Consider the following 16,056-nt stretch of genomic DNA (forward strand, 5'->3'; position numbering starts at 1 on the left):
AATGATTTGACGTAAAATCTAATTATTTTTAGCTTATCGCTGAAATTAAGTCTTTAGATTCTTATCAGACAGATTGTCGCGCGACATGAAATAATATTTTTTGTAAATTGTCTGTCGCACTCAGACGATAAAATGAGATAAGAGACATGAACTTTTATTATATATATTTTTTTTGTGAATCTTTTTTATTTTTGAATATAAAATAAAAAAAAATTATATTTATTTTTGAGAAAATTAATTGATTAAAAAATTTAAAAAATTTTTTATTTTTTTTTAATTAAATATTTATAGATTAAATAAATTAAAATAAATTTAAAATTTTTAATAAAAAAAAACAATTTTTTACTTAATAAATTTTAATTTAAATTAATTTAATTTTTTTTTTGTTTAAATTTAAATAAAAAATTTTCAATTAAAAAAAATAAAAAATTAATATTTTTTAAAGAATTTTTTTAAACTGGTCCAATATTAACTAAAAATTGAAAAACATATAAAAACCGTCATTTTTTGTCTCCACGTCGAACATTTCATCAGTTCATTAATTCTTCGTTCGTTCCAAAAATACGCAAATACAAAAAAAAAACAAGATTTGCGAAAAAAAAAACAAACACAACTTCAAAAGAATTTCCAAGAATAATTTAATAGCTTTGTTAAATTAATATCATCAACATCCACATTATTATTGTCTTGTATTTTTTTTTGTTGTTGTTGTCGACTTCCATTCCATAGAGATTGCGAAAATGATGCGTGAAGTAATCAAGAAAAATTCTGTTCCCGAAAAAAGTTAAGGAATAAAGTTAATTTTCAGCAACGGCACATGGAATGCATGCTAATGATTAAGAAAAAAAAACGAATATTTATGCAAGAGCAACTGATCTTCCGCTGATATATTTCATAATTTTCGTGATTTTTTCTCCTATCTTGTTTAAATAATCATCTGCGAGTAAGGCAAGAGCAATGAAAAAAAAATGCATCGAGGTAACGCCCAATAATTTTCGAAACACATTGAACCACGCAGCTCAATTAAATTTTCTGCCTCTAATATATGAATTATATTCAACAACGAGAAATATTTTTGCGAGCATCTGTTTTTGGTTTTGTTTTCTATCACGAGAATGTTTGAAGTGTTCTTTTCGTGGTACGTTAAATTGGTTTGTTTCACCTTTTTCGTTTTATAATTCTTAAGAGGCTGATGCAATATTCGAAAATGTTTTTGATTGTTTTAAGGATAAAAAAAAAATTAAAATATTAAATTAATTAAATAATTTTTTTTAATTAAATAAATTAAAAAAAAAAAAAAAAAATTAATTTAAAATTTTTTTAAATTAAATTTTAAAATTTAAAATTATTTTTTTTTTCAATATAAAAAAAATAAAATTTTAAAACTTATTTTTTTTAAATATAATTAATTTATAAAATTTAAAAATAAAAAAATATAATTTATGAAAAAATTACATTAAAATTAAATTTAAATTAAATTTTAATAATTTTTTTTAAATTTAATTTTTTAAAATTTTTAAATTTTATAAATTAATTATATTTAAAAAAAATATATAAAAAAAATAAATTTTAAAATTATATTTTTTAAATTATTTTAAAATTTAATTTAATTTTTTTTTTAAATTTTAAATTAAAATTTATTAAAAAAAAAAAAATTAAAAATAAATAATAAAATTAAAATTAAAAGCTATATTGAAATTTTTAAAATTAAATTTTAAAAAATATTTTTTAAAATTGTACCATCCTAATTTGCTGTTATTTTTTGCGATTCTAGAACATTTTTTCGCAATATATTTTAACAGGTAAACGTGCCATGTTTTAACTCCTGTCTGTGTTTGATGTTCGCGATTGTTAATCAATCATAATTTACTGTCCAATTAATTATTTTTTTTAGTTTTTACTCCTTTAAAGGTTGACTTTTGGGCAGCCAAATAATGACTGGTTCAGGCCTCTTAAATTTTGCCTCAAAAAATATTGGCAGATATTTGTTTAAAAAAATTATAATTACCAAAAGAAAGACAAAACGCAACAAAAAAGAGGAAGAACGAGTAAACGAGTGATGAATGTTTGTTAACAAAATGATTCATGTTCGTTTTCAAACACGTAAAAACTTCGCATAAAGTATGCAGCTGACGTGATTTTTGTGAAACAAACCAAACAAACACGAAAAAAGATTTATCAAAAAAAAAAAGGTTGAAATTTATATGCGTTACATATTTTAGATGATTACAGAAATTCCGTGTGTGTTAAATTCAGCGGTCAACACCTGTAAAAAAATATTATTGTCTCTATTTCGTTCGTTTTTTTTTTGTTTTGGCAGAAACATTAAAATAAAACAAAAACGGACGAAAGTTTATGATGTGACACATAAAAATTTTTGACGAGATTTAGAGGGATCACCATGATTCAATATTTATACACTTGACACACACTCGCATACGTAGCGGTAATACTTTCTGGCGATTTGCCAAAATACCGGCTGCTTTTTATAAAAATACAAAAAAAAAAACGATTGAAGTGTATTTCTCGTGTGCTCTCGTGCTCTAGTTACTCGCAACTAAATATACCAGCCTCCGAAAATAATCGAATTACATGTGACTTCCTCTCTGTTTGCAATTAAAAACTATAACTGGTCGTTTATGGGAACCAATTCAATGCGAAAAATCGACTCGACGACAGAATACGGGTAATTCGATTAAACTATTTATTTTTGATTAATGACATTCGGTTCTGGCTAAATCTCCAATCTACTGCACTCAACAACACAAATATTCACAACAAATCAATTTATCTTAATTATGGTACCTTGCACGACGCCCAAACGATGACCAAGAAAAGTGCAAGCGGTGACGAAGTACAACGCAGATGACATCTACTATAAAGTACATTTATCATAATTAATCACCTAAATACGGTCTCTTTCATGGAATCGGATAAATATATTGATTGTTTGTTTATCCGAATGCGTTTGCGTGTCGAATGCGAACCGAAAAAGAAACAGATTTAAGTTGAAAGTCGTGTCAAATTTTGCTACAATATATCACCCGAACGGAATTCATAAAAATTAAAAAGTGATAATCTCAAAGAATCTCGTTTTTTTTTGTGCTGCGCGACATTCGGTTTTGTTTATAAATATAATTTAGAATTTATGTATACAAAGTGTGCGAGTTAGATATCAAATAAAATGTTTATTTATTTGTTTGAGTGGAAAAATAAAATATTTACGAAAAATAAATTTTAGAACATGACAACAGTATTTTCGCTTATGAATGAAAATATATCGTTTGAACTTTGAAATTTATAGCAGTTAAAAATACGTTGGAGCTTTCATCTTAATTCAGTGCGATTTTACGAGAAAATGGTACAGTGATTTTTTAAAGTTTTGTAATGTGATTTTAAAACAATTTAAAAGAGTTAAAATTTTTATAAACAAAATATTACCAAACAGTGAATTGAATTAAATTACAAAAAATGTAATCTAAATAAATTTTTTTTTGCTCAAAAAGATCATTGGATGAGAAGTTGCTAAAGGGATACCCGTTTTCAAACCAGGATCAGTAAATAAACGATTTGACAAGCTAATTTATCAATAAATCTGCAGCAACTATATATATTTAATGGATATCATCAACGAAAAAAAGCGACATAAAATTGGCGAAACATTGAATGTTCGTATTTGTATTAGAAGATATTTGTCATAAGAATCCTCTTGTACCTCAACCCAAATTATCCCATGTACCCATTAGGCACAGGAAAGACAATAAAGAAAAAGACAACGCAATAAAAACGGTACAGGTAAAAAAATTGGTAAACAAGACTGAAGAAAAGACGGAACTTAAGAAAGTAAAAGCACAATATAAAAGTCCACAAAGGCTCTTTCTCGAAAGACGCTTTCATTGTTGCCAAATAGAAAAATATATTCAATCGCCTGCGCCACGTTGCTTCCCGATCCGTTTCGCATCCCAACGTTAAAAGGGCTATCTAACTTTGGTTTTTGCAACAACGGTCAGCACACGTACTTATTCTGACTAACATTTTGAAGAAACAACCTAATTTTTTTTTATGAAAATTTGAACTTAAATATTTTATACTCCATTGGGACGTTATGGCTAAAAAACGAAAAATCTCAATTTTCCCTCTACTACCAGCTCTTATGTTTTATCTCTTAATAAATTCGTCAGAAGTCTATCACTTAATATTTTTAAATTTTTCATTCAGAAACTTATTAAATTTGTTTAAGCTAAAGAACAGAAACTATAGAAAGAAAACTATCATGGAAGTTTTTAGCGATAATTCAACTAAATAGAAAACGTACATAAAAAAATTGTCTAACTTTCTCACAAAATCGCAACTTTAAAATACCTTATCTAATGACCTTTATTCCAAAAAAATCTCCCTTTTTGTCTGTTACCACGTTGCCCATCACATTTTTGTGCGGTACTATTCCAGTTTTCGTAGCTAGCTTTTTATTACTGTAACGACCTTCTTAATGGTTAAATCATGCTAATAATGTTAAACTCGTTCATCCAAACGCGGTTCTCTCGTTGTTAGTCTTTTTTTCTCTTCTCCGTATTCCGCTTTATCATGTTCATCAAACAAAAATACGGAGACGGATGTAAAGAGCTATGAAAATCAGGCTTGAACATGATCATTTTTGTTAAATTGTTGGTAGATGAATCATCTGCGTGCGCGGTGATTATATCTCTGAAGAGAGAAAGAGAGGCTGGCTGAGAAAAAAATGCGCGTAATTTCTTGCTTTGTCATAAAGATGATTAGATTTGATTTGATTGAGATTTTGTGATTTCGCGGCATATAAGGAAAACGAGACAATGACAAGAATCGTGGGTCAATGAATTCCTCAAGTAGTCGCTTCGAAATCAATTATTCATATACGATCGATTGTTGTTGTCTTAATGGCAATGGCGCCCATACTGCATTACTTTCCGATGCACTTTTTTAATGTATTTTAATAGTAATCATGCCGCTCACTCACTCAGCACGTACGCATTTATCAAAGTAGGTCAGTCAAGAGAGAAATATCTTTAAGACAATACACTATTTAGTAAGTAGAACGTAGGTTGGCAGTTGGTAGGAAATTAAAAATTGCACATAAATTTTAATGTGTGATCCATCATCTGGCGGTTTGTTGGTCGTCGTTCGTTTCATCAATATGCTTCGTTAGATTTGGCGTATTACAGGCAATTTTTCAGAAGAGAGATAAATATTTTTATGGAGTGCTACCCAGGTATATGTGGGTTCATAAAATTCTTTTTACGACTGCTTCGCAGACAGCGACGACGCGCGCTGTAATTTCCTTAATAAGCGCGATTTAGTGCAATATATGTTGTTGTAGTCACAAAAAATAATGTTTTAACGAGAACTGTTCGTGATAAATATTAGATTATTATTGTAAAGTATGCGCGCGGCATATGCTTCCTACGATTGTTTTGTAATTACGGACCGATATGGTCGATCCAAATAATAATAATAACACACAATTCAGATGAATATGGTTGCACGTTACTAAAAATGGTGGCAATAAACAACGTTCGACAATTGAGATTCAACAAGTGCGGTAGCTGTTTTACGAAACTGACTTCAGTTAAAATTCTCAAACTCAAACGAGATTTTGTTTTAACAGCTGTTCCTTATTTATTCTTGTAAATTTCGTCGTATTCGACAAAAAGCTCGAGTTTGCTCTTGCAACCAACTCACATTACATCATATTGAAACAATTTGTTTATTTTCGTTACTTTTATGATACTGAAAACACATCGAATCGAGATCGAGTGATATTTTAAACAAAACTGAACTGCACTTTTGTTTATTTTTAGTAGACGTTTATTAATATTCAATATTATTATTATTTTATTAAGTTTGATTCGAAACACTTGCCATTGACAATGAGTGGATGTAACGTTTGTGTGTTTGATCAAATTTCAGTCGTTAACAGATGCATATATTTTCATAGAATTTGATATTTCCTGATTTGTTTAAATTAGTTTCAGCATGAAAAGTTGGTAAATTGGTGATAAGCGATATGGCATGACACGGTTGATTTTGAAAAAATCACACGTGTTTTATAATTTTAAAGACATAAATTAACTTACAAGATTTTCAACTAAAGTTTAAAAAAAAAAAAATTATAAGAAAATTTGTTTAATTTAAAAAAAATTATAATTGGAAAATATTTTTATATATTTTTTGTGAGCCATTAAATTTTTATTATTTTTTTAAGAATTAAATATACTTCGATAAATTATTTAATAATTAATAATTAAAAATTTTAATTAAATAATTTAATTTTAATTTTTAATTAATTTTTAAATTATTTTTTTTTAATTTAATAATTAAATATTTATTTTTAATATTTTAAATTGAAAAAATTTTTTTTTTAATAATTTAATAATTAAATTATATATTTTTAATTATAAATTAAAATATAATTTTTTTGTTAATTTTTTTTTTCAATATTTGAATTTATTTATTTTATTATTTTTTTTTCTAATAATTAAATAATTTAAATAATTAAACAAAAAAATAATATTATTTAATTTCATTTAATTTTTATTTTTATGATTTATTAAAAAATATTAATTTTTAGGCTTTTAAAAAATATTTTATCGCACCGTGATTCACATTGAATTTAATTAAAATGATCATAATAAATTAATTATGTCGATCAAAAATAAAGCCTCCTACTCATAAATAAATAATAAAATGAAAAATCCTCAAATTCATTCAAAAAAACAACAACGAAAGGTGTTCGAGTGCATATGTTGCCTATATATTATAAAATCGTGTAATTCGACAAATATTTTTATTTATTTCATTTTATATTCTCTCGATGATGTGCGAATGATCACAAATCCGATTTAAATATTTTCGTGAATGCATGTGTTTAGAGTTTTTGTTGTTTTGTTGATATTCTCGGTGCATGAGAATAAATTTTAATGATTGTTGTCAGCTCACTCTTTCAACATACACATTTATCTGCTAAGCTGGTGCACACAAAAAAAAACTAATATTTGTGGGAAAAGAATGCAAATGTGCGTGCAATATTTTTATTATCACTCAAGTATTAAATGCGGGCATTGCCTACGAAAAAAAAAAAAAAATAAAAACTAAGACGAACGACAAAATGTGGGTTAATGCACATTGTAGAATTTATTTGATGTGACACTCGTCGTTAAAATTTGCATAATAACTATATTTATATGTGATTTGCCGTGTCTACGTTTCCAATCGAGAGTATTACAATTATTAGATCAGACGTAAGTGTGAGGTGTTGACTTCAATTTACGTTATGAATGAAATTCTAGTCAAGGAAATTATTTTAATTTTATTTTACGTCGTAGCAATTTCCGAGAGACGAGACAACAAATTGATGTCAATATGGGTTACTTTACCGTAAGTTTCAGAAAAAAAATTAAAAAATAATTTTTTTCTCATTTTTTTCATTCAAAAACCCACAAAAAAGAAATAAATCATCCAACAACGTGAAAAGTGCTGGTCAAGAATTTGTTTGTCTTTCATCACATAATTTTTTATCCACTTTTGTTGAATTTTTCAACTTAATTCCTGATTCCAGTGCAATTTATTCAAATATTTTCTCACACAACAAAAATAACATAAGACTTGATTACAGCGAATAAATTTTGTTATTTGTAACGCGAATGCCTATCAAAAAAATCAGAAATAAATATCATTAACTAGCACATGACAAATATTAACAAGTGCCTTAAATTAAAGTGAAAAATTTATGATTATCATCTGCAATAAATAGCAAAGCAAACATTCGATTCTGAAAACTTTTTTTTTTAATAAATAGTGATAAAATTTAAAATAAATAAGTCCATTTTACACGACACGTCGTTATAAATTTTAACATTCCTTCATTTCCTATTTTGAGCGATTTATATTCCCATAACCAAAGTTGCTTGATTTTTATTTTTCTTTCATTTTAATTCAAAGTAAATAAATTATATTTATAAAATGATTGATTAAAGCAAAAGTAACATGTGCGATTTTTCTTGCAAAGCAAGTGTACGCGCGCGTTGCTTTTAAATGCAGTCATGCAATAAAAATTAAACATTTTAGTCGCATGCTCCAAAATAAACGAGTGCTGAAGTAACTTTTTTGAGTTATTTATTATTTAGGCTGTAGCAAAAGGGGAAAATGTTTCAAATTACAAATATATTTTTTTTAATTTTATTTTTTATTTATTTTATTTTAATTAAATTTTTAAATTAAGAATTAATATTTTAATTTTTCCAAATTTTTTAAAATATTTTTTTTTGTTATTTTTATTTATTTATTTAAATTTTTATAAGTAAAGATTTATTTTTAAAATTAAACTTAAATTTAAAAATTAAATTTTTAATACAAAAAATTAAATTAAATAAAATTTAATTAAATTTTTCAATTAATTTTAGTTAATTAAATTATTTTTGAAGTCAATAACATTTAAATTAAAATTAATAAAAATTATTTAAAAAAAAATATAAAAATTTTAATAAGATTATTATTTAACATGAAAAAAAAATAATCTAAATAATTTTTTTTAATTTTATTGATTTCAAAAATAATTTTATTAATTTAAAAATTTGAATTTGAAATAAAAAAAATATATCTTTAATTTATAAAAATTCTTAATTAAAAATATTTTTTTTTTCATGAAAATTCTATAAATTTTTTTGACCTAATATAAACATATTTTGATATTTGTGACAACCTCAGCAATAAATTTTTGTGGAAAATCCAAAAATAACAATCACTTTGATAAAATACAAACATACCTGTTTTCAACAAGTACAAAAGCAGTCATAATGATCACTTATCGACTTAAATGCATGTTTTGTTTTTAAAAGGTTTGTAAAGTCCAAAATTGAACAAACACACGCAAATATCGAAAGAGATTAAAAGCATAATTTTGTTCAACAACAATTTTTATGGAATTGATTAAAATTTAAACAAAATGTTATTTTTGCTGAAAAAAAAAACTTTTCTCGAACAACTTTCGGACGTAAATATAACCTAATTACAAAATTACATCATTCACATCCGAAACATTTCAATTTGGCAAATGGCGCCTCTCGAAAATTTTCTAACGTTGAAAGAGAGTGCGAATGACGAGACAACCTTCTTCTTTCTTTTAGAAAAACATTATAGTGCACCGTGAAAAACTAAAATAAAAAAGACAATGCATTGAAAGAAAAACAAACAATTTGTTCTTCAAAACACTTTAATGGTCGACGAGATATATTATTTATTGCATATGTATTGCTAACGACCGACAAAATTACTTTTTTTTTATCATGACTCTGACACTATTCTACGAGTATTATTATTACGGCACCGAAACGCAGTGAATTACAGCATGTTTGTGTCTCCGCTCTTCATCATGCTGCTACTGCTACTGATGATGATGATTATTATTATTTTTGGGAAAGAAATATACTTTGTTACATATTGTTGTTGTTGTTTCATATATAATTTTTTGAAAAAGTGCCAACAACTAACAAACAGAACAAGAACCGCGTTTGTGGCATAATGACAAAAAAACTCTCGAAATTCTTAAAGAAAATAGAGGAAAATAGTTCTTTTAATTAGGACACCTGCTTCTGCTTCGCCACGAAAAAAATTTTCTTGAAAAAGACATATGAATCATTTTCGTCTGAAAATGGCTGATTCGATGCTTGTTGTGACAAAAAGTGGGACAGCGAATCCGGATGTTCGTTGGAAAAGTGTATTAATAATTTTCAATTGATTTTTCGTCAAGATGAGGAGACGCACGAAACGAAACGAACCATGTGATACAATTTATCATCAAAGAATGTTGCGATGTCGAGTCATATATCTTGAACTTTATTCATAAATTCTTAAGTCGTCTTACTTTCGAATTATTTTTTTTTCTTAAATATTTGTGTGAATCGATGGAGATGGAAAAAAAGAAGAATTCGTATTTAAAAAGCAATTTACGATCGGAATGTACCTGTCTCATGATGTGAAAGACCTAATAAAACAGGTATGAAGATTAATCTTATAATTGAATTAAATTTAATGAAACAGGAATCATGTTTGCGTTTGCTTGCTTGCTTTATCGAACGTCAGACTTTGGAAAAGGGTCTGAACGTGTAGTTCTGTACTGTAAACTCTTTCTTGATTTATTGAAATTTGCTTGGTTTGCATAAATTGAAAATGAATGCTGAATGAATGAATGAAAATTCCATGATTTTAAAATATTCAAAATGAAAGTTTGAAATTCTGAAAAAATTCCATTTTTGTTTGATATTGAAAGCTTCTTTCTTTCTCTTTATATCTTAGTCTTAGTCTCTTTAAGATTGAGCCTAAGTTCGTAAGTTTAATGCTCTTAGTCGACCGTAATTGCATAAATGTAAGTTTTGTACATATCTTCCTTCAACGATCGTTCCAAGGAGCTTCGTCGTATGATACTTTTTTAGTTCAGAAGGGTTTATTGTGGGCCGCTTGTAAGCGTCACCCCTGTAATCATCATTCAATCTACCATTCGTATGAATGTGTCATTGGGTCAAATAACGTGGAAAGACGGCACTTGTCTCTCTTGTCAAAACAAAGATACTTACGCTTTTGCCTATGGTCTTACAGCAGAACCTATTAGCTCGTGAGTATAAGTACGTACATGTTCTCCCGCGAAACTCGCAGGGCGAACATGTTCGATTTCATTGACTTAAACCACAAAAAGACTCAAGTATGTTTTAGATCCTGCAGCCTTCGGGTTTTCGCTCTAGGCAATCCGACCCTCAATTTATGTTTTCATTTAACTAAGTATAGAATACAACTTTCCTTAACAAGGTTTTATCGAAGCGAAAACCTTTAATTTGTTGCCATCTTTCGATCAGTTTGGCCTAATGTTTTTCTTTGAATTATGGATTTTTCTTAAATACAACAAAATTATCACAGATTAATTAAAACTGCACCTTTAACTTTCTCTAAAATATTTTGACACCTTTTTATGATCCGTCTTGTTTTGGTCTAAGGATTGCGCTGTTGCTTAAATTAAATCTTATCAAAATACACAGATAAAACTTAAAATTTCTAAAGGAAAAATACTTACCCTAACTTGTGCCTGCCTCAATTTTTTAATCCTTAGTTTTTTGTCATAAATTTTTATCATTTTCCGCAATCCAAAGTTCACCGTATCCAACATCAACACGTTTGCCCTGTAAACGAAAAAAATGTATTTCTATAATTCTTTTATTTATATTCATATTTTTTTTCTTTTTTTCATACCAGCAAACGATCGATCGATTCGAACAAATATTATTTACAACATTTACTACACATGTAGAAAAAAAAAGATTTTTATTGATATTTAATTGAAAATGTTGTAACAACTTAGCCGAAGCGTAGCTTTTAAAATTCAGAATAAATAAATGAAGTGAAAGAATCACTTCTTAAAGAGTATTGACAGACAAACATAACAAGAGATAGAAAGGTGCCGTCTGAACACAAAAAAAAACTGAAATCATAAAAAAGGGTCCAGACAATATCAATAATAAACGCCATTTTCTCAGCAGGACGTTAGTTTTTTTTTGTTAAAGAAATAAATATTAAAAAAATCTTGTAGCTTTAATTCGTTACAAGTGTTTTTCTACATATGCAAAGTCGCGCGCATCTCTTTCTAAGGCGACGATGAGAAAGCCACATTTTTTAATTTAATTTACTTAACACAACTTATAAATTCATATGATTAGTGATGTTATTAATGTTCTTGCGCAGCGGGATTATTTTTGACAAATAGAAAAAAAAATCAGAATATTTAATAATTTAAAATATTTTTTTTTTACTTACAGATTTTCGTCTTCAACACAAAAGAATGAGATCCAGTTGAACAGCAAATAATTTTACTTATTTAGATGTTAATTTACAAAAAAGGTAAGAACTTGTTGATTTTTTTTGTGTATGTCAATAACTGATCAATTTAAGCTTAAGAGATCCTAAACTCATTATCGTCTTTCTCTCCTTGCGTTTTCGCCAAAAAAAAAAATTGAAATTATCTCAAATTATAATGATTTATGTTGTTGAACATTTTATCAAGCGCCTTAAGACAACACTCAATCATATAATTGAACGGACGGATGAGCAACAAAACTGCAAAAGCACATACTCACTCATTATGTATTTTGAATGCGAACATCGCGAGTGAACGTATAATTTAATGGTTAACGGATATTTTTGATGAAATTCGTTCAAAAATATTTTTTTTTGCTTCCTCGTTTTTTTTTTTCATTCGATTTGATATCAAAAATTATTTTAATTAAAAATTCGTTGATTTTTTTCCATAAATTAGTTTTAACAGATGTAAAGATTTTTTATCTGAACATAAATTACTGACATGCTTAAATATTTTATTTTATTTTTTTTTTGTATTTCTGAAAATTTATCACCTCAGAATTTGATTTAAGAGTCATGTTCTTTGCCATGTTAGACATGCTGTTTCTATCCAGAGTATTCTTGTGACAATTTCTTGCTATTAAAAAAGATTAAAGGTGGTTGCAACTCGTAAAATAAAAGAAAGAAGTGCAATCACTCATTTTGGCATGACTTGAAAGAAGTGCGCGGCAAAAAAAAAATAAGGAAAGTAAATTGCTCGTAAATGCTTCAAATGCATCATTGCACGTACGTTCGTTAATAATATTTGTCAGATTGTGGGTTCGTAACTTTCGCATAAGACAATGATTAAGTGCGTAAATTACATGTGAAAAAGGAAAAAAATTCAAAAAAATATTTTTTGAGGTTCAGTTAGCAATTAACCGATTTTTATGAACCGATGTTAAAAAATTTCAAGATTTTCCTGATTTTTTAAAATCTTTTATTTTTTTTAATTTTTTTATTCTTTATTTAAGTTTTAATTTTTTATTAATTATTGAAATTATTAATTAAATACGTTATTAAATTTTGTTTAATTTAATGAAATAAAAATAATTTTGAAAAAAACAAATTAAAATTGTTAAATAATTCAATTATAAAAATTTAATAATAAATTTAATTTTATTATTAAATAAATTTATTAAAAAAAATAAAATTAATTAAAAATATTAAATTTTTATTAATAAATTTAATTAATTAATTTTGAAAAAAAAATTAAAATTGTTAAATAATTTAATAATTAAATTTAATTTTATTATTAAAAATGAATTTATTAAAAAAATTAAAATTAATTAAAATTATTAAATTTTTTATTAATATATTTATTTAATTAAATTCAAATTAATGAAAATTTTATGAAAATTAAATATTATTATTGAATTAATTAAATAATTCAGAAAAAATTCTAAATTTTCTTTAATGATTTTTTTAATGAATTATTATTGAATTAATAAATAAATTCATTTTTTTTTTAAATTAAATTTTAACAAAAATTATTTAAAATATTGAAAAAAATTAATAAAATAAAGTAGGTACAAAATTTAAAAAAAAATCGTTAGGCAATAATTTAACTTTCTTATCTACGAAAATTGAATATTAAAATTTTTACTTTATTCTTTGAAGATCGACAGATCAATAGCTAAAAGCCACTCAAACCTTCTTAGTTCGATACCCTCTTTCACTATTTGCTATTTTTTTCCTTTTCATACAAGTTGCGATAAAGAAACGAAAGAAAGAAATGTATATCTTTAAAAGCGCCGCTCTTACAAAAAAAAAAAAAAAAATATTTGCACATAAGATGTTACCATTCCGATTTCCTATTTTAGTACTACTATTATTTTATTAAAGTCGTTTATTTTAATGGCCTTTCGAGGGAATGTATAAAAGAAAATTATTGAAGATAAGTGCACTTTATAAATGACACCGAGACGTCGCTTTTTTGTGCAACTTGTTTCACACACTCGCAAAAAAAAGCTTTTGAAAGTATTTTTTTTACCAATGTTCATCTCTTGTTGATATAATTGAGGTGCCTTTTTGTGTTTTTTTTTTGATAAGACAACGAACAACATGTTTTATAATAAAAATATAACGGAATCCGCAAATATGTTTGAAAAATAATAAAAAAAAAGAATTCCACGGTTTCTTAATCTGCAGTCGATATCTCTGTTATTACCATTATTATTATTATTGTTGTTACATTGCTCCATAACATTCCTGTTGAACATCGTCGAGAACAACGAGCAACATGCCTTCTTCATCCGTATACGAAACTTTTCTTCAGTTACAGTATTTAAATTGAAAAAGGAAACAAAAAAGTTTCGTCTGCGAAGCAACAACATCACTCTCATGTAGAATTAAAATGGCACATACATTTTTCTCGAAACGAAAAAAAAAGAAAAAAAAAATAAGCTGAGACGAAGACACTGCATTCCAATCGAATCGAAACATCATTAGAGCATGAGGGGAGAGAGAGCAAGCCTATTTTGTTGTCCGTGTGCATAAAATGGACCAAGTTCATTACTTTACATATTTTGTAGGAGACGAATACAATGCACACAAGAATACTACAAAAAAAAAATGATCAAATAAGAAACCGGCTACAAGGAATTTTTATTCATTTGTATAATATGTTTTAGTTTTATTCTCTTATTTTTTTCTACCGCATTTCGAGAAAAAATGCGGTTTTATGCGAGTTTTGACGTCTTTGAATTTAAATAAAGTCACGTGGTTTAAAAAATTTCATGAAGTTAAGGAAGTCACGTAGTTTTAAAATTTTTTTGAAAAACCACGTGGTTTAAATGCTTCATGAAATTTTAATAAGTCACGTGGTTTCAATTTTTTTGGGAAGTCACGTGGTTTGAAAATTTCATGAAATTAAAAAAAAAGTCACTTGGTTAAAAAAATTATATGAAGTTAAAGTAAATCACGTGGTTAAAAGAATTTCATGAAGTATACGAAAGTCACGTGGTTTGAAAAAAATCATGAAGTTAAAATAAGTCACGTGATATTAAATTAAGTCACGTGGTTCAAAGAATTTTGTGAAGTAAAATTAAGTCACGTAGTTAAAGATTTTTCATGAAGTTAAAATAGGTCACGTGGTTTAAAAATTTTTTAAGAAGCCAAGTGGTTAAAAAAATTTCATGAAGTTAAAAAAAGTCACGTGGTTTAATTTTTTTTTAAAAAGCAACGTGGTTAAAAAAATCCATGAAGTTAATGTAAGTCACGTGGTTTGAAAATTTCATGAAATTAAAAAAAAAAGTTACTTGGTTAAAAAAATTATATGAAGTTAAAGTAAATCACGTGGTTAAAAGAATTTCATGAAGTTAAAATAAGTCACGAGATTTAAATTTTTTTTAAGAAGCCATCTTTTATTTAAGATCTTCAACTAAAATGCGATTCTACCGTTGATCCTTCTTTAAACGAAAACTTTTTAAATTATTTTTTTATTTTATTCACCTCGTTTTTTTTCTGCTGCCAATAAAATTTATAATAAAACGTACGCGAAACATATAGACATTAGCTTTACACATGATAATAACAAGTGAAGCACAAAGTGAGCTGCTACCAAAAACATGTCTCCATGCATCATGATGCGTTTCACTTGTTTCAATTTATTTTTATTTTTTTTTCTCTCGTTCTTTCTCTCTTTTGAAGAAAAAAAAATGCATGCGAATACGGTTATTTTGATTACTCGTTATTTGCGATCGAACTTGTCGTCCTTCTTCTTTTCTTGTGTGTGTCGCTGTGTTCAATTTAATTTAAAGAGAGAGAGCAAAGAAGTAAAAAGTAGCAGAAAAAAAATGTTAAGCCAATTTTTAAATTGAGCATGATTTTTATTTTAGATTACATTTTCGCGATACATGCTCTGGAACAAGGTTGTTATCCGCATGTCGAAATCATGCTTTGTTGTTCGAGCAATTTATCTCTCGAATTATTTTTTTATTTTCGGTTAAATCAATGAGAATTTATTGAAGTTCTTGCTAGAAGCCATTTGAGTGCAAAAAAAGAGTCACTTGGTTAACGAAAAAAATTAAACTAGAAAATCGTAATATGGTTTCACTTAAAAAAAAAATGTGAGTCAACAACTTAGTCATCAATAAAAAAAAATTGCGCGGAAACAATTATTCTTTTCATAAACTTTTACAA

General features: G+C 26.4%; 1 protein-coding gene across 2 annotated transcripts in view; it reads left to right on the forward strand.

The window, feature by feature from the left end:
• LOC134837166 (interference hedgehog-like) overlaps window positions 1-16,056 on the forward strand; it is a 50,976-nt gene that overhangs the window by 21,284 nt on the left and 13,636 nt on the right. For both annotated transcript variants that reach the window (XM_063852517.1, XM_063852518.1), the window contains exon 3: window positions 11,835-11,916. The gene's annotated coding sequence lies outside the window, so the exon portion shown is untranslated. The remainder of the gene's footprint in view (window positions 1-11,834; window positions 11,917-16,056) is intronic.

The sequence above is a fragment of the Culicoides brevitarsis genome, chromosome 1 (genome assembly GCF_036172545.1).
Source record: "Culicoides brevitarsis isolate CSIRO-B50_1 chromosome 1, AGI_CSIRO_Cbre_v1, whole genome shotgun sequence".
NCBI lineage: Eukaryota > Metazoa > Arthropoda > Insecta > Diptera > Ceratopogonidae > Culicoides > Culicoides brevitarsis.